Genomic DNA, 27,879 nt, shown 5'->3' on the forward strand with positions numbered 1-27,879 from the left:
CCTCCCTCTGCAGTGCTTGTGCCAGGGAAGACCGATCAGGCGGGTCACGGAAGCGCCAAGCGGCACTGTGGGAAGGTATGTGACACGGTTAGATTGCAGAGACACATTCCTTTTGCATTATATTCTGCTAGAACTATAGGTGGGACTTTTGTAAAGGCACCAGAAAGGTTATAATAAAACATATGAAAGTTTATTGCATACAAGGTTAAAAACAATGTCAAGATGAAATTTCATACAAACTAACAACGAATGCAGGTGGAGCAAAGTAGAAGAATCTCCATTCATGAAGGAAGCACTGGAACCCAAAAGAGTGGGCACCCCTACGTGTTTCAACTCACAGTCTTCATCGGGGGTTCTTTTTAAACAATGCAATAAACAGATTTCTACAAAATAAACATCAATCAATAAAGTACAAAAAATAGTTTACAAGCATGTGTATATATAACAAATGATCCATACAGATTTAACTCACTATGTGTAGAGTATATGCAATATAGGTATGTGCAGACACCAGGATATCTCCAGGAGTTCCAACAGCCAGAGAACAATGCAAGGGACAGTAACCTAACGTATAATAAATGTTTGGTAGGTACCACTTCAGCCCCGGAAGATTTTCCCCCCTTAATGACCAGGCAAATTTTTGCAATTCAGCACTGCGTCATTTTAACTGACAATTGCGAGGTCGTGCGACGCTATACCGAAACAAAATTGACATCCATTTTTTCCCACAAATAGAGCTTCCTTTTGGCGGTATTTGATAACCTCTGCGGTTTTTATTTTTTGTGCTATAAACAAAAAAAGCGTGACAATTTTGAAAAAAAAAAATATTTTTTAAATTTTGCTATAATAAATTTCCCCCAAATTTTTTTTAAAAAACAAAATTTCTTCATCAGTTTAGGCCAATATGTATTCTTGTAAATATTTTTGGCAAACAAAAAAAAAATCACATTAAGAGTATATTGATTGGTTTGCGCACAATTTATAGCGTCTACAAAATACGAGATTTATGGCATTTTTTTTTTTTATATTACTAGCAATGGAGGCGATCTGCGATTTTTAGCGGGACTATAAAAATGCACTGATTACTGTGTAAATGTCACTGGCAGGGAAGGGGTTAACACTAGGCGATCAAGGGGTTAAATGTGTTCCCTCATGTGTGTTTCTAACTGTAGGGGGAAGGGACTGACTGGAGGACGACACAGATCGCTGTTCCTAATTACTAGGAACAGCAGATCTGTCTCTCCTCCCCTGTCAAAACGGGGATTTGTATGTTTACATACATAGATCCCCGTTCTGGCTCTCGTGCCGATCGTGGGTGGCCGGCAGACATTGCGGCCGCCAGCCACACGCATTGGGTCCCCCGCTGAGCAGCAGGCGGACGCGCGCCTACTATGGCTCTTAAAAAGGAGCCAACGTACAAGTACGGCGATTCGTGGGAACCAGCCGACCTGCCACCGTATAATGACGACAGCTGGTCGGCAATTGGTTAATAACAGATGAGAATGATATATATCCAAGCATGTAGTTGTAAGTACAATCAGAAAGGGGCAGTAAAATAGGCCACAGAATTCCTTGCAGTCACAGGATCCTTCTCCTTAATGGGCAAAGGTCTATATACTGTAGAGGTAGTGGATAAAAGATAAAAGGCACCCTTTAAAAATCAAAAAAAGTGTGGCAGGAATAATACCTACATTAGTAGGTCAAATAGGGAAATGTAGATCGTCAAATAGTGACACTAATATAAAGGGATATCAAAAACAAGACTGCAAAGCTGGCTTACCCCAATGAGGCACTCAGATCTTGTGTATATCAGACATGTTGCAAAGTTCCAGAGATGTGCTGCACGCTCATCAAATCCCACTAATAAAGCAGCAGATAGTGGGTGGAGTTTTAGCATGTGCCGATAACAGTCGAATACACCAGGCCAGAAACCCTCTGTTCAATCAACATAGACTGTATAGAAATTTGTGGCAAAAACAGCAGGACCCGCTGTAAGCCGCGCGTAGTGTACTGATCAGCCGCCATAGTGTCCCCCACCTCACACCGCAGAAAATTATGTCACTTCTGGTAGACAGAAACACCATATCCGGTCGCGGTGGAACCCGCAGTGCGTGCATCAGACGGATGCAGCTGTGCCAGCACGCAGTGTGCGGCCTGGAAGCCAGGGAGGCGCACTGATGCGTGCATGACCACTGGCCTGAAAGCCGCACAACTTCCCCCATGACCAACGAGTGGTCAAGTCCAACATGCCCAAAATCAATGGGAGAACCCAACTATCCGGTTGGGTTCTCCCACAGATTTTTGGCATGTTGGACTTGACCACTCGTTGGTCTTGGAGAAGTTGTGCAGCTTCCGGGCCAGTGGTCACGCACACATCAGTAAATGTACCAGATACGAGGTTTCCGTCTACCGGAAGTGGCGTAATTTCTCGGGGTGCGAGGTGGGGGACACTATGGCGGCTGATCAGCACACCACACTCGGCTTACAGCCTGCCCCTCTGTTTTTGCTGCAAATTTTTAAAGGGTGCCTTTTATCTTTTATCCACTACCTCTATATGGACCTTTGCCCATTAAGGAGAAGGATCCTGTGACTGCAAGGAATTCTGTGGCCTTTTTTTACTTTCCATCCTACTACTTTCTGGTTGTATTTACAACTACACGCTTGGATATACATCATACTCATCTATTATTAAGCAAGTGTCCTTGGCAGTTTTTTACATCATATATCTTTGATGTATAATTGTCCATATATGTGCCATATAAGATATCTATGCTATCTGACCCACCATCAGTAGTAAGGTGCATGTTTGCCTTGCCTTTTTTTGTTTTCCTTTTAGGGCATGATATTAGACAATTACCAAGTGTTTATTATACATTAGGTTACTGTCCCTTGAATTGTTCTCTGGCTGTTGGAACTCCTGGAGATATCCTGGTGTCTGCACATACTTATACTGCAATCTACACATAGTGAGTTATATCAGTATGGATCATTTGTTATATATGCACATACTTGTAAACTATTTTTTGTACTTTACCAATTGATGTTTATTTTGTAGAAATCTGTTCATTGCATGGTTTAAAAAGAACCCCCTGATGAAGACTCTGAGTTGAAACATGTAAACATGTAGGGGTGCCCACTCTTTTGGGTTCAAGGGCTTCCTTCATGAATGGCGATTCTTCTACTTTGCTCGACCTGCATTCGTTGTTTGTATGAAATTTCATCTTGACATCTTGTTTTTAACCTTATATGCAATAAACTTTTGTATGTTTTATTATAACCTTTGTACTGGTGCCTTCGCAAAAGTCCCACCCATAGTTCTAGTTTTTATGTTCCTTTTGGGATGTGGCACCATTACGATTAGGTAGTTTTGGCATTCTGATAGATTTTCACCTTACAATACTCTAAAACTCTCCTCCCGATCCTTGGCCCCTATGTGGTGAAGCTATTCAATGCTGTTGGATCAGACACCGTCTTCCCTAGGGACACCTTAAAGGCGCATGTTTCCGTTATCCATAAGGAGGGCAAGGACCCTACCTCTTGCAACCCCAAAAAATAGAGGGGGATCTAATGCTGCAAGAGCACTGGGTGCTCTTACAGCATTAGATCCCCCTCTTGTTTTTGCGACAGCATTGCAATATAGTGGCATACTCTCCATCTTTCTGGCCCCTCCCTGAGCTGGTTCCATCTCACTATATGTGCCTTCTGATCTCCACATGTGCTCATCGTTGGCCAACTGCTATTGTAAGTAGAGGTCAACCGATATTTGGTGTTTTTTACTTAATCGGCATCGGCCAATTGTGCTGATAAAAAAGGCCGATATCAGCTGACTTGCAAATGACTTCTGTAATAGAAGTCAATACAAGTTGCCTGAAAACTTCTGTGAAGAGACTTCTCCCCTCCTCTGGGCAGCCTGCCAAATCTGATAAAAAGAACCTGAAGGATACAATGTTTACACTTCTGAATGAACTGAGCTCCATGTGTAGAAGCTCTCAGTTTAACCATTTAAAGACTAAATCTTTTCTGACACATGTTGCTTACAAGTAAAAATCCTGTATTTTCTGCTAGAAAATCACTTAGAACCCTCAAACATTATATATTTTTTTTTGCAGAGACCCTAGGGAATAAAATAGCGGTTGTTGCAATATTTTATGTCACACGGTATTTGCGCAGCGGTCTTTCAAACGCAATATTATATATTAATTTAAATAGCAGTAAAGTTAGCCCATTTTTTTCATCCAAAAGTTTTGATTACCTGTTTTTGGGTATTTAATATTTAAGATATAGTTTTTTTTAATTTTTTTTAATCTAAATTCTACATACAAGTGAACTGATTGGAGGTTTGTTTTGTTTAATAAATGTTTAAATGTAAAAAATTTTCTGTATCATTTAAGGTTGCTCCCACACTGGAGCAGGCATGCGTTGACGGTAAAACGCTGCTAGTTTTAGCGGCGCTTTACCGTCATTTTAGTGGCGCTATTTGGCTGCTAGCAGGGCTCTTATAACCCAGCTAGCAGCCGAGGATGGGGTTAAATGCGCCCCTGAAGCGCCGCTGCCGAAACGCTTTGCAGGCGCTTCGGCAGCGGTGCGCATTCATTTCAATGGGCAGGAGTGGTGGAGGAGCGGTATACACCGCTCCAAAGATGCCGCTTGCAGGACTTTTTTTTAACATCCTGCCAGCGCATCGCCTCAGTGTGAAAGCACTCGGGCTTTCACGCTGAGACTGCAGGGGAGCCATTTTACAGGCACTTTACAGGCGCTATTTTTAGCCCAAAAGCGCCTGAAAAACGCCCCAGTGTGAAAGGGGTCTAACTGTTAGATTTTATGAGATGAAGGGAAAAAAAAAAAAAAAAAAAAAAAAAATCGGCCTAATATATCGGCCCAAAAAAAAAAAATCGGCATCACATATCGGCCATCGGCCGATTTCTAAATACCGGCATCGGCCAGAGAAAAACCCATATCAGTCGACCTCTAATTGTAAGTACATTCGGTACATCTTTTTGAATTCACACGTTGGTTTTACGTAAATATTTTTTGGGGTCGCATATGCAACTTTAACAGCAACGTATAATTATGCATACATTATTGACTTTTTGTACTAATATGTAGTTTTTCTATAAAATCACATATCTTTGTATGTGACACAAAGCCTTTGAAGAAGGACAATTCGGTCCGAAATATCTCAGGCGTCATATATGGCATTTGCTTATGTTAGCCCACCCTATGTACCCAGAGCAGCTAAGTCTCATGCTTTTCATGTATTTTAATCGTGTTGAACATTAAATTATTTTGATATTTACATGTCTCTGTATTTATCTTTTTCCAATTTTGTCTAATAAACATTGACTTTTTCTATCACGTTTGGTCTGTCAATAAAAGTCCCCGAGGGGTCATACCGTGCCTTGTGCACTAGTTTTTCTTTTCGACAGCTCAAGTTAAGTCCATTGGAATCCTCTCTGACCCTTTCCCCATTATGAATGGAACGAGGCAGGGATCTCCACTCTATCTGTTGGGGACGCCCAACACAAAATATCTGCGTATGCTGATGATTTACTTTTCTCCTTGACAAACCCTGCAATAATCACTCCCAAATGTTCTTCGAGAACTTGATCTCTATGGGGCACGTTCGAACCTGAAGATACATTTTAAAAGAGTCCGAAGTAATGGAAGTTGCGATACCTCCTCTCCTTCTACCAACTTTAAAATTGATTTTAACTTTAAATGGACGGACTCACCATTAAAATACCTAGGTACATACAGTGCCTTGAAAAAGTATTCATACCCCTTGAAATTCTCCACATTACAACCAAAAATGTAAATGTATTTTATTGGGATTTTATGTAATAGACCAACACAAAGTGCCACATAATTGTGAATTGGAAGGAAAATGAGAATAAATGGTTTTCAACATTTTTTACAAATAAATATCTGAAAAGTGTGGCGTGCATTTGTATTCAGCCCCCTTTAGGCCCCTTTCACACGGGACGGATCCGTGTTGATCCGCCCCGTGTTTATCCGCTGCTCAGCGGGGATCGCTCCGCTTTCCCCAGCTGAGCAGGCAGATGACAGGGCGGGACCCGCACACTGTGCAGGGACCGCCCTGTCAGATCTCCGCTCTCCCCTATGGGGGATCGGAGGAACACGGACCGTCTGTCCGTGTTCCTCCGATCCGCTCTGCAGACGGATAGAAAAATAGGATTTTCTTCCGTCCGCAGAATCGGACGAGAGCGGAGCCGGACAACATCGGGTGTTAGCGGATGTACATCCGCTGACACCCGCTATCCCATAGGGATGCATGTATGTCCGTATTTCATCCGAAAACGGATGGATGAAATACGGACATACTGTCCGCATGTGTGAAAGGGGCCTTACTCTGATACCCCTAACTAAAATCTAGTGGAACCAACTGCCTTCAGAAGTCACCTAATTAGTAAAAAAAAAAAAAAAAAAAAGTCCACCTGTGTGTAAGTTAATCTCAGTATAAATACAGCTATTCTGTGAAGCCCTCCGAGGTCTGTTATAAAACCTTATTGAACGAACAGCATCATGAAGGCCAAGAAACACACCAGACAGGTCAGGGATAAAATTCTAGAGAAGTTTAAAGCAGGGTTGGCCTAATATGGAAGCCTTTATGGAGGAGTGGCAAGAAGAAAGCCATTGTTGAATGAAAGTCATAAGAAGTCCCATTTGCAGTTTGCAAGAAGCCTTTTCAGATAAGAATTTATAAAAAAAAAATTGAAAATGATTTATCATTCCTTCCACTTCACAATTATGCGCCACTTTGTGTTGGTTTTTTGCTTGTAACATGACAAAATGTGGAAAATTTCAAGGGGTATGAACACTTTTTCAAGGCACTGTATATCCCCTCCGATCTGTCCGGCACTTATAACCTCAACTTCCTCCCTTTGCTGGCTAGAACCTATACTCTGCTGGAGAGCTGCCATAAAGGCCTACACTCCTGGTTTGGCAGATGTAATCTAATAAAAATGTGCATCCTGCCGAAATACCTCTACCTATTCCAAGCCCTGCCAATTCAGATACCTTCTTACTACTTTAAACAGGTTCAGTCCCTCTTCACCCAATTTGTTTGGGCTCTCACAAAACCTTGCCTCCCTTGTCATCAATTATCACTCCCTAAACAATATGGTGGCCTGGCACTTTCCGATGTCCGTAAGTACTCTTAGGCGATTCACCTGGGTAGGATTATTGATTGGCGCTGCCATTGTGACTCTAAACTCTGGACACAATTGGAACAGGCCCAAACAGAAATTCCTCTAAAGAGTGCATTGTGGTGCTACGATGCTACGACAATTTGCCACCGGAGTTAAAAATCACACCCTCTACTAGGTATCACGCTCCGCTCTCAAATCTACCTACAGGCATCTCTCACTACACAAGATTCCCCTCTATTCCCGATTTTAGGGAACCCACAATTTTCTCCTGGTCTTCAATCTTCCGAGTTCAAGACCCTACGCCATTCTGGCTGTGACCAAGCATCCAAATTTCTAGTGACGGACAAACGGACGTCAATAGCAATATTGATGAGCAATACAGGCCCCTTTAAGCTTCCCTTTTGGAATGCCCTCCAATTGCACCACTTTTTACATGCTCTACCAAATTTTTAGGATTTTAGCTGCCATTTGACAACCTTTGAGGAGTACTGCTCTGACAGGGGAACTCTACCCCAAATTTTCTAAAACCTATACTTTGCTGAACTCTCCCTCTGAACAGCCACATCTACCCTTTATAGAAAAATGGGAAACGGAGCTGAAACGCAACTTCACGTCAGCCCCAAAACACATTATCAGATTCTCCCTCAAATCGTCAATATGTACAAAAATTCAAGAGACTAACTTTAAAGTGTTGACAAGGTGGTATCTTACCCCTCTTAGGTCACACAAATGCTATTTTTATACCTCTAAACCGTTGCTGGAGATGCCAGGAGAGCAAAGGAACGATGCTCCACATATTCTGGTCCTGCCCTAAGTTGACACAATTTTGTGTGGAAATCAGCACAATTACTCAAAAATTTACAGAGTATAAGATACCTGATGATCCAGCCTTCTTCTTGCTACATGTTTCAAATATCCCTGCTATAATAAGCAAAAAATCCATTGTGCGTCACCTTTTAAAAACGCAAAATCCTGTATTCCTCTTCATTGGAAACCGCCCGCTGACCATTGTGAGTTGGCCTCGCAAAGTAGAAGATATAAATAAGATGGAGGACTTGATACTCCCAGCACGACAAACGTGAGACATATTCTAAAACCTGGGTGCTTTGGAACCGGTTTGTTTTTTACCATCGCCATCTCATACTTATTCCCCTCCCGTACCCCCCCCCCCCCCCGCCTCTTTTTCACTATTATTTTTTTTATCTTTTCCTTCCCCCTTCTTCCTGATCTACTTTCTCTACTATTTTTTTTGGAAAATGGGATTGGACAACCCAATTCCTCTCTCAATAGTTCCACTTCTTTTGTTATGATGAACAGCACAAATGCAGAAAACTGTCTGATACAGCTGTGCCCATAAGTTTACATACCCTGGCAGAATTTATGATTTCTTGGCCATTTTTCAGAGAATATGAATGATAACACAAAACATTTCTTTCACTCATGATTAGCGTTTGGCTGAAGCCATTTATTATCAATCAACTGTGTTTACTCATTTTAAATCATAATGACAACAGAAACTACCCAAATGACCCTGATCAAAAAAGTTTAGATACCCTGGTGATTTTGGCCTGATAACATGCACACAAGTTGACACAAAGGGGTTTGAATGGCTATTAAAGGTAACCATCCTCACCTGTGATCTGTTTGCTTGAATTAGTGTGTGTGTGTATAAAAGGTCAATGAGTTTCTGGACTCCTGACAGACTCTTGTATCTTTCATCTAGTGCTGCACTGACATTTTTGGATTCTGAGTCATGGGGAAAGCAACAGAATTGTCAAAGCATCTATGGCAAAAGGTAGTTGAACTGTATAAAACAGGAAAGGGATATAAAAAGATTTCCAAGGAATTTAGAATGACAATTAGCAGTGTTCAAACTAATCAAAAAGTGGAAAATGATGGGTTCTGTTGAAACCAAACCAAGGTCAGGTAGACCAACTAAAATATCAGCCACAAATTGTTCGGTATGCAAAGAAAAACCCACAAATAACTTCAGGTGAAATACAGGACTCTGAAAACATGTGGTGTGGCAGTTTCAAGATGCATAATAAGGAGGCACTTGAAGAAAGATGGGCTGCATGGTCGAGTCACCAGAAGAAAGCCATTACTACGCGAATGCCACAAAGTATCCCACCTACAATGCACCAAAGAGCACAGAGACAAGCCTGAAACCTTCTGGCACAAAGCCATTTGGAGTGATGAGTCCAAAATTGAGCTTTTTGGCCACAACCATAAACGCTTCATCTGGAGAGCAGTCAACAAGGCCTATGATGAAAGGTACACCATTCCTACTGTGAAACACGGAGGTGGATTACTGATGTTTTGGGGATGTGTGAGCTACAAAAGGCACAGGAAATTTGGTCAAAATTTATGACAAGATGAATGCAGTATTCTATCAAAAAATACTGGAGGAACATTTGCATTCATCAGCCAGGAAGCTGTGCATGGGATGTACTTGGACATTCCAACATGACAATGATCCAAAACACAAGGCCAAGTCAACCTGTCATTGGCTACAGCAGAATAAAGTGAAGGTTCTGGAGTGGCCATCTCAGTGTCCTGACCTCAATATCATTGAGCCACTCTGGGGAGATCTCAAACATGCAGTTCATGCAAGACAGCCCAAGAATTTACAGGAACTGGAGGCTTTTTGCCAAGAAGAATGGGCAGCTTTACCATCTGAGAAGATAGAGCCTCATCCACAAATACCACAAAAGACTTCAAGCTGTCATTGATGTTAAAGGGGGCAATACACAATATTAAGAACTGGGGTATGTAAACTTTTGATCAGGGTCATTTGGGTAGTTTCTGTTGTCATTATGATTTAAAAAAGAGTAAACACAGTTGATTGATAATAAATGGCTTCAGCCAAAAACTAACCATGAGTGAAAAAGGTTTTTGTGTTATCATTCATATTCTCTGAAAAATGGCCAAGAAAAACATAAATTCTGCCAGGGTATGTAAACTTATGAGCACAACTGTATATCCTTTACCAATATCTACCTGAGAATTCTGCACCTCAGTTATTTATATGTTAGATATGTTGTAAATTCTGTGATTGAAGTTTTCATTGATGTAATGACTTGGTTTTGCCCTTTCAGGGTTTCAATAAAAATTATATTTGAAAAAAAATAAATAAATGTGCATATATTACACCATAAACCATATAATGGGGATGATTTAAAAATGTACTTCTGTTAGCAAGTTGTATTTTAACCACTTGCTGCCCAAGCCAATTCTGACACTTCTCACATACAGAACATGTAAAAATCTGTATTTTGTTACTACATAATTACTTAAAACCCACAGGATATATTTTCTGAAAGCAAAGACCCTGGAGAAGTTTTTTTTTTTATGTTACACTATTTGCGCAGCAGTCCATTCAAAATCAAATTTTCAGGAAAAAATACACTTTAATGAATTATAGTGCACACAAATACAATAAAATTATACATTTTGGAAAAAATATAAAAGAGGATGTTATACACAGTAAAGTAGATGAAATACCCAACATGTCGCACTTTAAAACTGTGTACACCCGTGAAATGGCGACAAACTACAGCACCTAAAAATCTCCATAAGCGGCGATTTAAAAGCCTTTACAGGTTACAGTTTAGAGTTAAACAGGAGGTCTGGTGCAAGAATGATGGCTTTCAATCTGATGTTAGAAGCAATACCTCACATGTGTTGCAATCACTGTTTACGTATGCGTGCAGGATCTACGTATGTGTTTGCATGTGAGCATATGGGGACAGGAGCGCTTTAAATATTTTTTCTTATTATTTACATTTTTGTTTGATACATTGAGGTTGATTTACTAAAGGCAAATATACTTTGCATCGCAAGTGCAGTTGCTCTAGATCTGAGGGGAAGCTCTGCTGATTTCTTATGTGCAAGCAAAAATGCTGTTTCTTTTTATTTTCCTTGCATGTGATTGAGTATGCTTTGTAAAGTGAAGCTTTACCTCATTTACTAAGCTCTGGAGCAAGTGCACCCTATCTCTTTATTTTTTTTTATTTCATCAACTGTCCTACTATCACAAGGGATGAACATCATATGTGATAAAAAAAAAAAAAACTTTGAAAATTACCATGCCTTCATCTTCCAAATTTGATTGATCATTTAGACATCTTTTTATTTTCCACATATCAAAACATTATTTACACCTAGCTATATCATAATAGAGAGTATCAGACTACCCATATCACACCCTACCCTACCAAGCTTTCAAAAGCACAGTGAGAATAAACAACCTACACGTGGAAAAGGCCCATGGTTAGGGTGAAACGCAGGACCCTTACAACAGTAAGGCCCCTTTCACACGGCTGTTCCGGAAGTCTGTTTTTCATCCATCCATTGACAGATGAAAAACTATGAAAAAATATGTATCTCTATGGGATAGTGGATGTTAGCAGATCATATGGCCCCCGCCTGCAGACCCCGACAACCACCGGCCAGGGTTGTCAGGAAGAGGCCATTGTCCTCATCAACATGGGGGCAAGGTGCTCTGGGGGGGCGCAGAACCCCCCCCTCCCCAAATCACCCCCCCATGTTGAGGGCATGCGGCCTGGTATAGTTAAGGGGGGGGTGCTCGCTCGTCCCCCCCCCTCCTGACCTGCCGGGCTGCATGCTCGGATAAGGGTCTGGTATAGATTTTGGGGGGACCCTACGCCATTTTTAACCACTTTAACCAGCCCCGAAGATTTGGTTGCTCAATGACCAGGCCATTTTTTGCGATTCGGCACTGCGTCGCTTTAACTGACAATTGCGCGGTTGTGCAGCTCTGTACCCAAACAACATTGACGTTCTTTTCTTCCCACAAATCAAGCTTTCTTTTGGTGGTATTTGATCGCCTCTGCAGTTTTAATATTTTGCACTATAAAACAAAAGAACAGCGACAATTTTGAAAAAAAAAAAAACACAATGGGGGTTATTTACAAAAGGCAAATCCACTTTGCACTGCAAGTGCACTTAGAAGTGCAGTCACTGTAAATCTGTGGGGGACATGCAAGGATAATAAAAAACAGCATTTTAGCTTGCATATGATTGGATGATAAAATCAGCAGAGATTCCCCTCATTTCAGATCTACCCCTCAGATTTACAGCGACTGCACTTCCAAGTGCACTTGCATTGCAAAGTGGATTTGCCTTTCGTAAATAACCCCCAATATCTTTTACTTTTTGCTATAATAAATATCTCACATTTTTATATAAAAAAAAATAATTTTTTCCTCAGTTTAGGCTGATATGTATTCTTCTACATATTTTTGGTAAAAAAAAAAAAAATAATATCGCAATAAGCGTATATTGATTGGTTTGCGCAAAAGTTGTAGCGTCTACATAATAGGGGATAGATTCATGGCATTTTTACAATTTTTTTTTTTTTTTTTTTTTTTTTTTACTAGTAATGGTGGCGATCCGCGATTTTTATCGGAACTGCGACATTATGGCGGACACATCGGACACTTTTGACACATTTTTGAAACCATTGACAATTATACAGCGATCAGTGCTAAAAAAATGCACTTATCACTGTGTAAATGTCACTGGCAGGGAAGGGGTTAACACTAGGGGGCGATCAAGGGGTTAACTGTGTTCCCTCAGTGTGTTCTAACTGTGGGGGGATGGGACTGTCTAGGAGGAGAGAGATAGGTGTTCATACATAGTATGAACACACGATCTCTCTCCTCTCCCTTGTCTGTCACGAGCAATCGCGGGAGCCTGGCGGTCATCGCCCCTGCCGGGCTCTCGCACACGATGCGGGCCCCTAGTGGCCATAGGGCGAAGCGACGTAAGGTAACGTTTCGCCGAGCCGTGCCATTCTGCCGCAGTAATTCTTGCGGCGGCTGGTCAGCAAGTGGTTAAAAAAAATTGGCGTGGGGGGGGGGTTCCTCTGTATCCATACTAGACCTGAGGGGCCTGGTTTGGACCTAGGGGGACCTCACACCATTTTTTCCCCGTCTTTTTTTTTTTTTACCGGCAATTTTTTTTTTCTATATTCAGCCATCAGTTGGGAACCCCGCTGACAGCTGATGACTCATCGATTGTTAAGGACACGGCGGCCCGCTTCCCGGCCCCCTCCTTAGCAACCAGCTATATATAGTGTTCAGTTCAGTCACTTTTTTTTGTCAGCGGATATGAAAACAGAGGTAAAAATCTGTATATATATATATCCGTATCCATTTTTGATCCTTTTTTTTAAAGGATTTTTAAATGTGACTGAGCTGAACAAAAAAAAAAAAAAAAAAACGGAACGTCCGTGTGAAACCAGCCTAATATTCATCACAAATGCTCTCTAACAACATCTACTATCAACATTGCCAGTGCTACCTCTGCAGAGAGACCATTACTTTCACACTAATGCCCTGTACACACGGTCGGACATTGATCGGACATTCTGACAACAAAATCCTAGGATTTTTTCCGACGGATGTTGGTTCAAACTTGTCTTGCATACACACGGTCACAAAAGTTGTCGGAAAATCCGATCGTTCTGAACGCGGTGACGTAAAACACGTACGTCGGGACTATAAACGGGGCAGTAGCCAATGGCTTTCGTTTCTTAATTTATTCTGAGCATGCGTGGCACTTTGTGCATCGGATTTGTGTACACACGATCGGAATTTCTGACAACCGATTTTGTTGTTGGAAAATTTTATAGCAAGCTCTCAAACTTTGTGTGTCCTATGGAAAATGTGTGATGGAGCCCACACACGGTCGGAATTTCCGACAACAAGGTCCTATCACACATTTTCCATCGGAAAATCCTATCGTGTGTACAGGGCATTAGGCTCCATGCACACTGGAGCTGATAAACTGCAGTTTATTGGCGTTTGGGCGTTTTTTTTAAAAGCCCATAAACTCCACTCTATGTTAGCCTATGTATCCATGCACACATGGACGTTTTTTAGCTTTAATGAGCAGTGGAGTTTATAGGCTTTTTTCTGAACGCCAGAAATTCTTGTTCAAAGTGCCGTTTTTCACAGCTAAAAAAGCCAAACGCCGATAAACGCTCATAAACACGTGTTTATTAGCGTTCGGCGTTCTATTTTTTCAGTGCATTGTGGGAGTTTGGAATGCATTGTGGGATTTTTTGAGTGTCCTCTGTGTATTTTTATTAAAAACGCCCATAAACGCTAACGCTAAAAAACGCTCATAAACCCTCATAAACGCTAGTACAAAACGCTGTTGAAAGCACCTTTTTGCCAGCAATCTGGCGTCCAGAAAAAGCTTTTTTGAGCTTCAGTGTGCATGGAGCCTAAGAGCAAGGGTCCCTTTCTAAAGGCAGTGGACAGGCTTTTCTACTCAGGTTGTGGTTGTTTTTTGTTTTTTTGTTTTTTTTAATGGAAAATGAACAATATTACTTAACAAACCTTTTGTTTTGATGCCCCTTGAATGTATTTAGCTAATTTAAACTGTAAGTTGAATTTGGCTTCAAAATATACGTGATTTTTCAAAAACAAGCATGATTGCCATGTTTGTTGTTTTGCCTTAGTAGCTTATTGATAGATTTTACTTGTTGTCTGTAATTAATATTTAGCATGCTAAAGGAAGATATAATTCATGTTACTTTACAGCAGTCCTCTGAGAACACACGTTCTATCATATCTACATTACAGCCATTTATTCTTTCAACTTTTTGTTTAAGGGAACCACAACTTTAAAAAGACCCTGTCACTTGACCATTGTAAAAATGTGTTCCTAAAGGGTCCCCCTGCCTCAGCCATATTCACATTATCAGAAATCCAGATAGTCTGGGGTGTCCTTTATTCTATGGGCCTCCAGTATAGTATGCAAGAGCTTCAACTGGAAATGTATCTGCTCTTGACTGTTATACAGAGTAAGATTGTAGGCATATGGAAATTCAAATAGTAATGAGCCCTGCCAAATAAAAATGTTGTCTATGTATCTCAGCCATACCAATACATGGCAAAGAAACATAGGATGCAAGTCCACAAAGGTACTTTAAAAATCCACAATAGGAGTCAAAGTAGGTCTATGTCTAAAGACTGCAAAGGCGTCAGCATTTCATTTAGTTTTTGTAAGTAATGTATAAACTGCCTATTCTGCATTATTAGAATCAAACAGGTTGTTATCTCTGTATAGGAAAATTGATTACTTGCTACTAATACCCTTCTACGTGTAGAGGGACCAATAATTGCAATCTCCAAAGGCCCATCATTTATTATAAGATATTGCTTCAAAATTTGCAGAACAAAACTGAATTTTTGTAAAGTGTAGGGGGATTTTAATAAGGGAGGGGATGGGGTAACAAAAACCATTTAATATCTCAAAAAAAAAAAAAAAAAAAAGTAAAACAAGATTTTATACAAGGGCCACAGACTAATGACATCAGTCCTGAAAAGATATGTTTATTCAGGACATGTATACGGACATGACCGCATGATGGACCATTTTCCAAACATTAGGACATTACATACTATTAAGGATGAGACCTTCCCTCCTTTTTCTTTTATTGCTTCCTACCCTCCACCCCCCCCCCCCCCCCCCGTCTTTTCTTCATTCCTGTTTTTCATGTTTCAGTTATTTTCTGCTGCTTTTAGGAATTTGTTCAATATAGCGTGATTGATGAAAGTGTGATCTCTAAGATTATGTGAACAGTGTTTTGTTTAACGTGTACTATATCCCTTTAAATAACAGCAGTCTGAAGTGTTCTTAATGGCTGGTTCACACCAGATGCACCCAGTGCGTTTTTATTCTGCATCAAGTACACAGGCGTAGTGTTTTCCAAGCATTCCAATAGACCCTAGTTCAGTGCAGTGCATTCTAGTGCAGTCAATAAAAGTAGAACATGCTGCCATTTTTTCTGTATGGAACACATCTAGAGCTTGGCAAAATGCACGGAAAATTCACTGGAATGTACATGTCCTGAATTGAGATGAAGAAATAACAAGTTGAAAGAAATGCATCAAAAACATTTAAAAAACACCTGCAAATGCACTTTCAAAAATGCATCCAGAACGCAGAAATTGTGGTGTGAACCAGCCCTAATTGTATGTCGTGTATAACTACCCTCCCCGGTCACTCCCATCTCTATGACTGAGCTGAACCAGGGGGAAACATCAGAAGGGTATGGCTATAGGCAGGGACTGTAAGGACCGCTTCAGAATGGGATTCACACAGGGAAACACTGTATGTTCCTGTGCGATTCACATGCATCTCTGTGCAGTGTGATTTCAGCCAATTCAATTTCAATGAGCTGAAATTGTATCACACCAAAAGTAGTGCATGCTCACTGCAACCACATTGCATGGTACTTTTGTACCATGCAATCCGGTGCAGACATACACACTGCATTTGTGACCTGAATTTGGGGTGTTAATAACCTAATTCAGATACCCGCGCTGCAGATCGTAACTGGAGTGCGTTTTGAACGCGGTGTGAGAAACGTGCACGGAACATGAGCTTCCAGCACCAGGTGTGAAGCGAAATGCCCTGAATAAACGCATCTTTGAGGATTGACATCATTAGTGTATGGTCTTTCTTGTATGGACTTGCAACACACTAGAACAGGGGCTTCAACAGCCAGCATCTTTTTCACCCCAGATCACGGAGGGCAAGCAGAGATTGGTGCTGCGCTCTACACAGAGAATGCTGAAACAATAAGATTCTCTTAAATTTTGAACCCAAATAGTGGACAAATCAACATGAGGTGACAAGTACCAATTACAGTAATCGTATCTTCATTGCATATTTTGATTAAACAAAAATCGCACTATTAGCTAGTTTATGTGGTTTACACATGATAAATCCTTAGGATTTTCTTTCAACTGTTCTATTCCTAGTTATCCTTAGATAAATAATATCATGAAAACCATAATTTTTTTTTAAAATAAACCTTCCCATTTTTATTAAATACCCTATCCTCATCCCAGCAAAATCATCACTGTGTCTCTCTTCTTCCTAAAGCCAGTCATAGGTGGATCGAATCTTGGTCGGTTCAGCAGGGACCAACAGGATTTGATCTATCTATGGGCAGGCTGGTTGTACTAAAGTTGACCCATCGATCAACTTTACTGCAACCATCCTGTTGGATTTTTGTGCATACAGTCACTGCCAGCAGCTATAGCAGCCGACAGTGAACACCGTGTTCTGCGAGGAGGGATTCCCCTATTATGTGTCTCAGCCGTGTATAGGCAAGGCTCAGATCCAAAAACAACATATTCTTTTATTTGACAGGGCTCGCAGGAGGAACTAGCATTTCATTCCTATTTAAATTCCTGTATGCCTACAATCTTTTACTCTGGATAGCAGTCAAGAGTAGATACATTTCCTTGATGTTGAAATTAGCCAACACAATGGGTGCTTTCCAACTGAATTATTTTGTAAGCCAACAGATAGAAATAACCATCTAGTAGCTGACAGTTTTCCATACCTCCCAACTTTCTGAGATGAGAAAAAGGGACACCTATTAGCAGAAAGTATTTAGGCAAAGTACACACCTCCTGCCACACCACATTACATGGAGAATTATTATACAAAAAATGTGTTAAACCCACAAATGCTTTAACACTACCCTTTACTGGGTTTCTGAAATTTACAAATACAATTTATAAACTGAATGAAAGGTTTAGCATTGTAAAATACTTTTTATAGTTAAATAGTAAATGTTTTATAGAAGTTTATGCATCCTTTTTTTGTGGGGACAAGCCTCGCACAATTTTTAAAGTGACATTTTGCCAGGATTGCAGTGCAATTCTGTCGCACTGCAAAATCCCACTGCATTTGGGGTGCCCAAACACATGTTGTGCATGTTGCACTGATTGCTACGTGATTTGGATTTGTGGCCAGAATTGTGGCGATTCCAAATCGCCAAGTACGAATGGGGTCTAAATGTGGGATTTATCTGTTTTTCTGTAAACTGGGTCTGCTATATTCAGACAAATTTCCAATAGATTACATAATGGCTATTGTTTTTAATGCATCTTTCATCATCCTTTTATTTGCTTATCTGCTACTTTCTTTGGTGTTTTTTTTTTTTGCTTATTTTCTTAGTATTGGGCGTTTTGTATCCTCTCCCCCATCATCTCTCTGCTTTCTCCCACTCACTGGACTCTTATGAAGAACTGTGCTATTTTTTTTTGTCATGCTGTCACCTGGTGTCCCTTAAAGTGGGGGGCCACCCTGAAAAAAAAAAATTACACCAAAAATCCAAAAAAAAAATATAAAAAAAAAAATTAAACTTACCTAAACTCTTGTTGCTAGGCAGTCTTCCTAATCTGCCTCTTCCTTTTCTGTGGCGTCTTCTGCTCCTCGGTGAGCGGCCCAGTTGTCTTCTGGGAACTGTGTGTGTTCCCAGAACACCACGGGGCCATTCACAGAGCGCCGCGCCGCTCGCGCATGCGCAGTAAGAAACTGGCAGTGAAGCCGCAAGGCTCCACTGCTTGTTTCCCTTACCTAGGATGGTGGTGCCGGAACTCGAGAGCCGAGGGACGGGTCGGCCTTGGGCAGTTGACATCGCGGGCACCCAGGACAGGTATGTACTTATTTAAAGTCAGCAGCTACAGTGTTTGTAGCTGCTGACTTTTAATTTTTTTTTTTTTTTTAGGCCGGAATCCCGCTTTAAGCACCTGTGCTAGACCACCATGTTGGGGTTGGCAGCTGCTTTAGGACTTCTGCTGCACTGGAAGCGGCATGCAACGGTCTCGCTCACAGTCATACAATGTGCCTCAGATGGGCTCCGAAGTAGTCTGTGGGGCTTTTAAAAAGGTAAAAGAGATTTTGCCTAAACAAGTCCTCCTTGAGAAAGGATAGGTTGGTTTGTGGACATCATTATTCTTTTCCCGATTTGCATGTTTATATGTATTGTACAAGAAGCCAGAGATGTGTCTTGTATGGGAGAATATACGACTGCTGAGAAGCATAGGTTCATTAATGTCCAACTAATAAACCAATAGCTTGACACTAAAAAGACATGGAAACTGCTTAAGTTGAAAATAGGGCAAGGCCACTGCTTTAGTGAATTTTCCAAATTTAACAAATTTCTAAGTATACCAAACAACAATACCAGTCACAGTTATATTGTGAGCACCCATAAAACATAAAACTCACATAGTCTAAGAGGCCTGCCCTTACCATCAGTGTCAGACAGGCTTTAGACGGACCCCAGAATTTAACTTGAGGGCATAGCCCATAAAGCAACATCAAATGCTGGCAAGGTTAAAACTGCCACACGCAAGTCATTGGTACACTGACAAGAGCCCCACCGCAGCCAGCACCTGCTCGATAACAGATCGTAGGCTGAGATTATACATATCGAGGCCAATCATATAAATGAACCCCATAAGGCCTGAAAAAAATACTGTTATCTCCCTCAAGACCCTTGTGGTGGCCACCAATCCTGCAGACAAATTTGGAAACCTGGGCATTCACCTTGCCGCAAAACCGCTCCAAAACAAGAACCAGAAGCAAGAAGAAAAGTATGCGATGGGCCCAAACCAGAAAAGGGACAATGTTGGACCAAATTATAGATATGATAAAAGTTGCACAACATTGAGCAATAACAAGCCTAATTGAGGAGACTGAATCTACAGACTAGTAAAGCCCTACATTGGTACCCCATACATGAATGATAAGAATGAAGGGACCTGAAACAAGTTGTCTGAGGCATAGCTCAGGTAATAGCAGCAACCAGCGGAGGCCACGAAAACTGCAACAAATTCTGCCAACTGCAAATGAAAATCCAAGATTCTCCCCCCAGTGTCAAAATTTGGCACAGCAAGAGGCCCAATAAACAAAGAAGTCACCGGTGACCACCAAAGGAATGCTGCGGAGGAACATGAAAACAAAAAGGTGAGGAAAATATAATAATGAGAGGATTCCCATCTACTTTAATGCAATATCTCTCATCCAAAAAAACCCATCCCATCGGCAAAAGCTTGGTAACACAAATTGCTAATCAGCCAATCACATGGCAGAAACTCATTGCATTTAGGCATCTAGACATGGTGAAGATGACTTGCTGAAGTTCAAACTGAGCATCAGAATGGGGATTTAAGTGACTTTGAATGTGGTATGGTTGCTGGTGCCAGACAGGCTGATCTGAGCATTTCAAAAACTCACGATCTACTGGGATTTTCACCCAGAACCATCTCTAGGGTTTACAGAGAATGGTCCAAAAAAGAGAAAATATCCAGTGAGCGGCAGTTGTGTGGATGAAAATGCCTTTGTAATGTCAGAGGTCAGTGGAGAATGGGCAGACTGGTTCAAGAAGCATGGATCAATTCTGCTTTGTATCAATGGTTCAGGCTGCTGGTGGTGGTGTAATGGTGTGGGAGATATTTTCATGGCACACTTTGGGCCCCTTAGTACCAATTGAGCTTGGTTTAAATGCCACGGCCTACCTGAGTATTGTTGCTGACCATGTCCATCTCTTTATGACTACAGTGTACCTATCTTCTGAGGGCTACTTTCAGCAGGATAGTGTCACAAAGCTCAAATCATCTCAAACTGGTTTTCTTGAGCATGACAATGAGTTCACTGTACCCCAATGGCCTGCACAGTCACCAGATCTCAATTCAATAGAGCACCTTTGGGATGTGGTGGAACAGGAGATTTGCATCATGGATGTGCAGCCGACAAATCTGCAGCAACTGCGTGATGCCATCGTGTCAATATAGACCAAAATCTCTGAGGAATGTTTCCAACACACCTTGTTAAATCTATGTCACGAAGAATTAAGGCAGTTCTGAAGGCAAAAGGGGGTCCAACCCGGTACTAGCTAGGTGTACCTAATAAAGTGGCCGGTGAGTGTATATGCTGGTGAGTGTATATGCTATCACATAGGGGGCTATTGGCTAGCAAGTTATGTAAGAATAAAAAAATTAAAAAAAAAAAAAATATGTTTTAAAGCATATAATAAGGACACAAATAAAAAATATTAAAAAATATTTTTTGGAACACTCACACCTAAAAAAAAAAAAAAAAAAAAAAAAAAAAAAAAGCGTGCGTTGGGGTACATAGGAATGAAAACGGCAGTTGTACTACACATGTTATATATCAGCACGTATGCTTAGAATGAGAGCAATCATTTTAGCACCAGTTCTCCTGCATAACTCTAAACTGATGTCCTGTAGATTCTTTTAAGAGTCCCCGTTGTGGGCACACTCAATTTTAAGGTTTGAAATCTATTGGTATCTATTTACTCGGCACAACCTCATCTTTTCTAGTTTACCAAAACAATTTGATAATAAATTGCATTTATGTGCCCAGAAATGAACTTTAATGTATTTATTACTGAAAATTTGCCTCTACTAAAACAAATTGCGCTAAATGTTGTGCAACATAAAAAATTAGAACTACCAACATTTTATTCTCTAGGATTTCTGCTTTAAAAAATAAAAATAATATTTTGGGGGTTTTAAGTAATTTTCAGGCCTAAAATGATTTTTAAAACATGTAAACAAAAAACGTAAAAATGTAAAAAAAAAAAAATGGCTCCAGGACTGCCGTTATGGAGGGGGTGGCGGGAGTGGAAAAACCTTGTCTCAGTAGATAAAAATCCTCGAACCAGCCCAGGTCGCTTGCTATGCGGTAAATAGGGCGTGCTCGCTTCTGAGCCACCTCTATAGCTCAGTCCCACCCCTTGCTACCCCCCCCCCAGCTGTGAATGACAGGCAGGAGGCAGAGACCTGGGAAAGCAGCGCCTCTTATGTACATCACTGGATCTGGCTCGGGGTACGTATTTGGGGGAAAGCTGCATGCAGTTTTTTTTTTTTTTTTACCTTGCATAACAGTAAAAAAAATAAAAAAATAATATTAAAAGCCAGCAACTACAAATACTGCAGCTGCTGACTTTGAATAAATGGACACTTACCTGTCCCAGGGTCCAGCGATGTTGGAAGCCGAAGACGATCAATCGCTTGGCTCTCAGCTGCTGCCGCCATCCTCGGTGAGGTAATCAGGAAGTGAAGCGTTGCGGCTTCACTTCCCGGTTCCCTACTGCGCATGCGTGAGTTGTGCTGCTCAATCTGGATGGTCCCTGCTGTCTCTGGGACCCGTGTGTTTCCCAGCAGACAGCGAGGGGGGGGGGGGCGGGTTGGGGCGTAGTCTATGCCCGGAAGTGGGTGCAAATAACTGTATTAGACAGGTATCTGCACCCCCCTCCCCCTGAAAGGTGCAAAATGTGACACCGGATGGGGGAGGGTTCCGAAAAGCGGAAGTTCCTCTTTTGTGTATAAGAAAATCGGGCGAATGATCGTCTGATTTTTCTCGTTGTTTCACAGCAAAATCGGGAACCGATGAACGAAAATTTGCACGAAAATTCTTTTTTTTTTTTTTTGTGGTTTATGGTTTCTTATCATGCGCAGTGGTTTTCTGATTTTTCTTGTAGGAAAAAACATTCATTCTGTTTCCATAGGAAAACAATTTTGGAGTGTGTCTCTTGGGGAATTTTCGGACGAAAATTCGGAAATCGGCTGTGAAAAGTTGTGTACACACTATATGAAAATTCTTTGGACGAAAATGTACACCCGATTTTCTTACGAGCCTCAACAATCTGAAACCAAAATATTACTGCGTGTGGGGAGTGCTACAGTTTGGCATGTGAAAATGTATGTAATTAAAACCTCAGTCAGTTTGGACGACTGAGGACGATTATTGAACTGGAGCTGAAAGCTTAATTTCAGGAGATTAATCTTGCAGCTGCTTGAGTAGCACAAGAAATAGCCAACGCTCGAAATCACATGATTAATCGTCTGTGTAAAGTTTTTAGAGTTCAACTGCAGGATCATATAAGACTTGACTGCTGGCCTAGAATAGCTTTTGATTGCAAGTAAACATGCATTTTTTTTTTATTGTTATTCTTTCGTTTATAAAAATCGCCAACATATTCTACAGCGCAGTACTTCAGTAAAAGGCTGTGAATTGCAGACTCCATACACAAATATGTACAAAGTGGAGCAGCGGCCCAGTCATGTGAGATTTCTCCTTACAGATGCACCGAACAAACGTGGCCTTTATTGCTTAAATAAAAGCAGACCCTTTATTTCGAAGGGTTAAACCTTCCGCTTCCATTAGAAAAACGCTTTTCGTAACTACTGACGAGATTGGTGATACAAAAGGAACGAAAAGATTTTTTGCCAGTAACAGCAATGCTGTGGTTGGATACAGACCCCTGTAAAAATCCTCCCCCAACATGTTCACATTTCATGTTCCTAATATTTCCAGGAGCTGTTACATGCGCTCTAGTCGCATACACTTCAGTTCCCGTTCTCAAGAAGCAGCCTGGGTCATGACTAGAAGGGACCCAGCCACCCCCTCCAGGATGTTACACTAAAAGGGAAAACATGCAGACAAAATAGGGGAGGTCATCTGAGCAGTAAGAGATTTTCCATGCTACTTACACTGAAGCCTAGCAACTCCCAGCAGCAGGAAGCTTCTTCTTCTGCAACACAGGCTGAGCCCACATGACAGACAGTTGCCATGGGATTCACAGGCCTGCGTCACTAAAAAAGGAAACTTAACCAGTTCCTTGCCCACAATGCTGTACGGTGCATTAAATCCAGCCATTCGGGGAATGCACATTTCAGTGCTTAGCTCAATAAGCAAAAAAGCATTTTGAGACTGAAATCCATCTGAAAAGCTATCCAACAACATGGCTAAAGGTTCATTTACACACTCACACACAGTGTATATACAGTATCTCACAAAAGTGAGTACACCCCTCACATTTTTATAAATATTTTATTATATCTTTTCATGTGACAACACTGAAGAAATGACACTTTGCTACATTTCAAAGTAGTGAGTGTACAGCTTGTATAACCATGTAAATTTGCTGTCCCCTCAAAATAACACACAGCCATTAATGTATAAACCGCTGACAACAAAAGTGAGTACACCCCTAAGTGAAAATGTCCCAATTGGGCCCAAAGTGTCAATATTTTGTGTGGCCACCATTATTTTCCAGCACTGCCTTAACCCTCTTGGGCATGGAGTTCACCAGAGCTTCACAGGTTGCCACTGGAGTCCTCTTCCACTCCTCCATGACGACTTCACGGAGCTGGTGGATGTTAGAGACCTTGCGCTCCTCCACCTTCCGTTTGAGGATGCCCCACAGATGCTCAATAGAGTTTAGGTCTGGAGATATGCTTGGCCAGTCCATCACCTTTTCCCTCAGCTTCTTTAGCAAGGCAGTGGTCGTCTTGGAGGTGTGTTTGGGGTCGTTATGTTGGAATACTGCCCTGCGGCCCAGTCTCCGAAGGGAGGGTACCATGCTCGGCTTCAGTATGTCACAGTACATGTTGGCATTCATGGTTCCCTCAATGAACTGTAGCTCCTCAGTGCTGGCAGTAACGAAGGAGATTCCAGAAGACAGGCAGTTACTCTAAGAGAGCTAAACAGGGCCGTAGAAGAAAACCCATCAGCGGGGGGGGTCTGCTCCTTTTTGCAAGGAGGAACAGGATGAGCAGACTGCTAGAGCCCTACAAAATGGCCACTGGTGTGAATGTCTCTGACCAATCAGAAACAGACTTCATGAGGGTGGCCTGAGGGCCCAACGTTCTCTAGTGGGTCCTGTGCTCACTGCCTGGCACCGTGGAGCTCCATTGGCATTTGCCATTGAACACCAGAATTGGCAGGTCTGCCACTAGCGCCCCGTGCTTTTCACAGATGAGAGCAGGTTCACCCTGAGCACATGTGACAGAGGTGAAAGGGACTGGAGAAGCCATGGGGAAGGTTAGTGCTGCCTGTAACATCGTTCAGCATGACCGGTTTGGTGGTGGGTCAGTGATGGTCTGGGGAGGCATATCCATGGAGGGACGCACAGACCTCCACAGGATAGACAATGGCACTCTGACTGCCATTAGGTTTTGGGATGAAATCCTTGGACCCATTGTCATAACCTACGCTGGTGCAGTGGGTCCTGGGTTCCACTAGGTGCACAACAATGGCTGGCCTCATGTGGCGAGAGTATGCAACCAGTTCCTGGAGGATGAAGGAATTTGTGACCACTGAATGGCCCCCACGCTCGCCTGACCTAAGTCCAATAGAACACCTCTGGGACATTATATTTCGGTCCATCCGATGCAGATAGGTTGCACCTCAGTCTGTTCAGGAGCTCAGTAATGCCCTGGTCCAGATCTGGGAGGAAATACCCCAGGACACCATCCGTCGTCTCATTAGGAGCATGCCCCGACGTTGTCAGGCATGCATACAAGCACGTGGGGGTCATACAAACTTTCTACGCCACCCATTCAGGTCTATGGTAACGCTTCGCAAATGCTCTGGCAGGCAGTTGCGGTGCAGTTGTGGGGCATTAAGATTAGTTAATTTACTGCAATGGAATAGGCATTCATGGAGCGGTTTTAGCTTGTCTTAACGCTCATCAAGCACTTCAAAACTGCCCATAGGGAATTTGGGGAGCAATTTTAACTCATCATTAACGCTTGTAAAATGCTAGTCTAATGCCCATACTAAAAGGTCATTAACGCGAGTCTAACACCCATAGTAACGCTATAGGAGCATTTGTTAAGCGTTACAAATTTAGTCAAGTGTGAACAAGCCCTTATAGCAAAGAGTGGGCCAACTCCATAATAAACCCTACAAACTAAGACTGGGATGCCATTTAAGTTCACGTGCGTGTAAAGACAGGCATCCCAATACTTTTGGTGTGTGTGTATAAAAAAGCACCCACACAAAAGAACCATTACCGTTTCCTTTCACTTTCATGGCTAGAGAATGCATTCCTCAATTGTAGAGGTAGGAGAAGGTCTTGTGTGTGGTTTAACCAGGTTTGACCCAATTGGTACTCTAGAGTGTCACACAAGCAAAATTTGTGCCTGCTGCCCTGTAATTGCAATATATCAAGCCATTTGGACAAATATCCTCATAGATAAACCTAAAGTGTCACTAAGCCGTAGAAGGACTTTGTGATGTCACTGCAGCCACCTTATCAACCTATGTTCACCGATAATACTACATGCCATTCATCCCAGCAATGGGGTTACAGTGCTTTTTATGTGAGTACCCGGCTTTTATGAATAAAAGAAAGTATTTTAGCTACACAGTGTGCACTATATATTTTTTATTGTTTTTTTTCATGGTACTACAGTTGGAATTTAAGAGTGACAACATGCGGTTGTTAAAAGTTGTTGGACATTGTATCTGTACATCCAAGCTTCCATCTGTGACCACATTAAGTGGTGAGCGCCAATTTGACCCATCTGTTAAAGCAAGGGTCCAGTGATTGAGGTGAGCGGTTTGGCTAGCTGGTGGAGGAATCACTGATTAGGAGATAACACATGAATGTCTATGAGCAGCCTTATCACCGCTGAGGAGATCTTATCTGTCAACTTTTATATCCATCTTTCATACCAAAGGGGACTTTTTAACATTTTATGCTATGAGCAATCTGTTATTTTGTTTCTTTATGTATCTTTAGCACTGCACTGTTATTTACCTATTACATGTTTTGAAGGATTTTTATATATTGACCTTTTAGTGTACAGCTGCTTCCACAGTGTGATATATGACATATATACCGTTTTGCGCTGACTGAATCCCCACACTTTACAACCCAGTGTTGACAGGGGAATCCCTCCCACAGAGCCAGAGTGATTATTGCTATAACAGATGCTATTAATGATCGCATGTAAAATCCAACAGGCTGATTGTACCCAAGTTGATCAATCGATCAACTTGGGTATATTCAGCCTGCCCATACATGGTTCGAATCTCAGCCGGTTCATTCGAACCGTCTCTGGCCAGCTTAAGTCTTCTTGCCATTACTGTACATTGACCTCTATTGTCTCAAAAGGTATACATTATATACATAAATACTGTGGATTACCACATTTATGATCGGAAATCCATTTTTCCAACATTTCCTTGAATGTATGTAGTTAAGAATAGTGCTAAAATCTAGGTATCATATGGTGCAGACAAGGACCTGCCCTTAATCTATCCATTATAATATACTATATTTTCCCTCGTCAATATTATTTTATTTAATTAGCGCAGTTTATTTTTTGATTTATTGTTTATGGTGTGTATATCTCCCATGAAAACTGCTGATTGATTCTAGTCACACATTGATATTTCTTTTTTGACAGCGCTGCACTTGGTATACTATATGTGCTCCAACTTGGGAGACTCTCACAATTATAGAGTTAAAGGAGAAGTCCAGCCTGAGCTTTTTAGGCTGGCCTTCTCCTAATAATCACAGGAGTGCAATTCGTTTTGCACTCCTGTGACCAGTTTTCAGCGGAGAGCGATCCGCTGACGTCACTGCAATCAGTCGAGGCAGCACATCATCCCGACTTAAGAAATCTGGATCCACCGGCTGCCTTGATTGATGGCAATCTCAGCGTCTTAGCGAGCCGCTGAGACAGCCACTCCCCGTCCCTCCACAGCCCAGTGCTCCAATGAGCGGGGAGGAGCAGAGAGGAGAGCTGCTGACTGACAGTCAGCAGTTCTCCGCTCGGGGAGGTGAGAGAACCGAGCCATCGGCGATGTTCGGTGGCTCGGTTCTCAGTGCAGAGATGCCAGGGAACAGCTGCAGCATTGGTCTGATGCTGCATCCACCTAGGTAAGTATGAATCTCCAAAAAAAAAAAAAAAAACCATACTTCTCTTTTAAGACTAGAGTTAGGACTGTAGTGCACTGGGGGGTCGGGATGTGGCCACAGCAGCTTACACATACATTTGCAAATGTGTGCAAACTAAACCTGTTGTTTTTAACATGAACATTTTGT

At 41.7% G+C, this 27,879-nt stretch overlaps 1 protein-coding gene across 5 annotated transcripts in view; it reads right to left on the bottom strand.

Moving 5' to 3' along the window:
* Positions 1-27,879, bottom strand: part of GNB4 (G protein subunit beta 4) — a 169,469-nt gene that overhangs the window by 87,128 nt on the left and 54,462 nt on the right. The window contains exon 1 of one of the 5 annotated variants that reach the window (XM_073626262.1): positions 23,531-23,609. The exons of the other annotated variants lie outside the window; for them this stretch is intronic. The gene's annotated coding sequence lies outside the window, so the exon portion shown is untranslated. Of the gene's footprint in view, positions 1-23,530; positions 23,610-27,879 lie in introns of those variants that run through there. 5 annotated transcript variants of the gene reach the window in all.

The sequence above is a fragment of the Aquarana catesbeiana genome, linkage group LG04 (assembly GCF_042186555.1).
Source record: "Aquarana catesbeiana isolate 2022-GZ linkage group LG04, ASM4218655v1, whole genome shotgun sequence".
Lineage (NCBI taxonomy): Eukaryota > Metazoa > Chordata > Amphibia > Anura > Ranidae > Aquarana > Aquarana catesbeiana.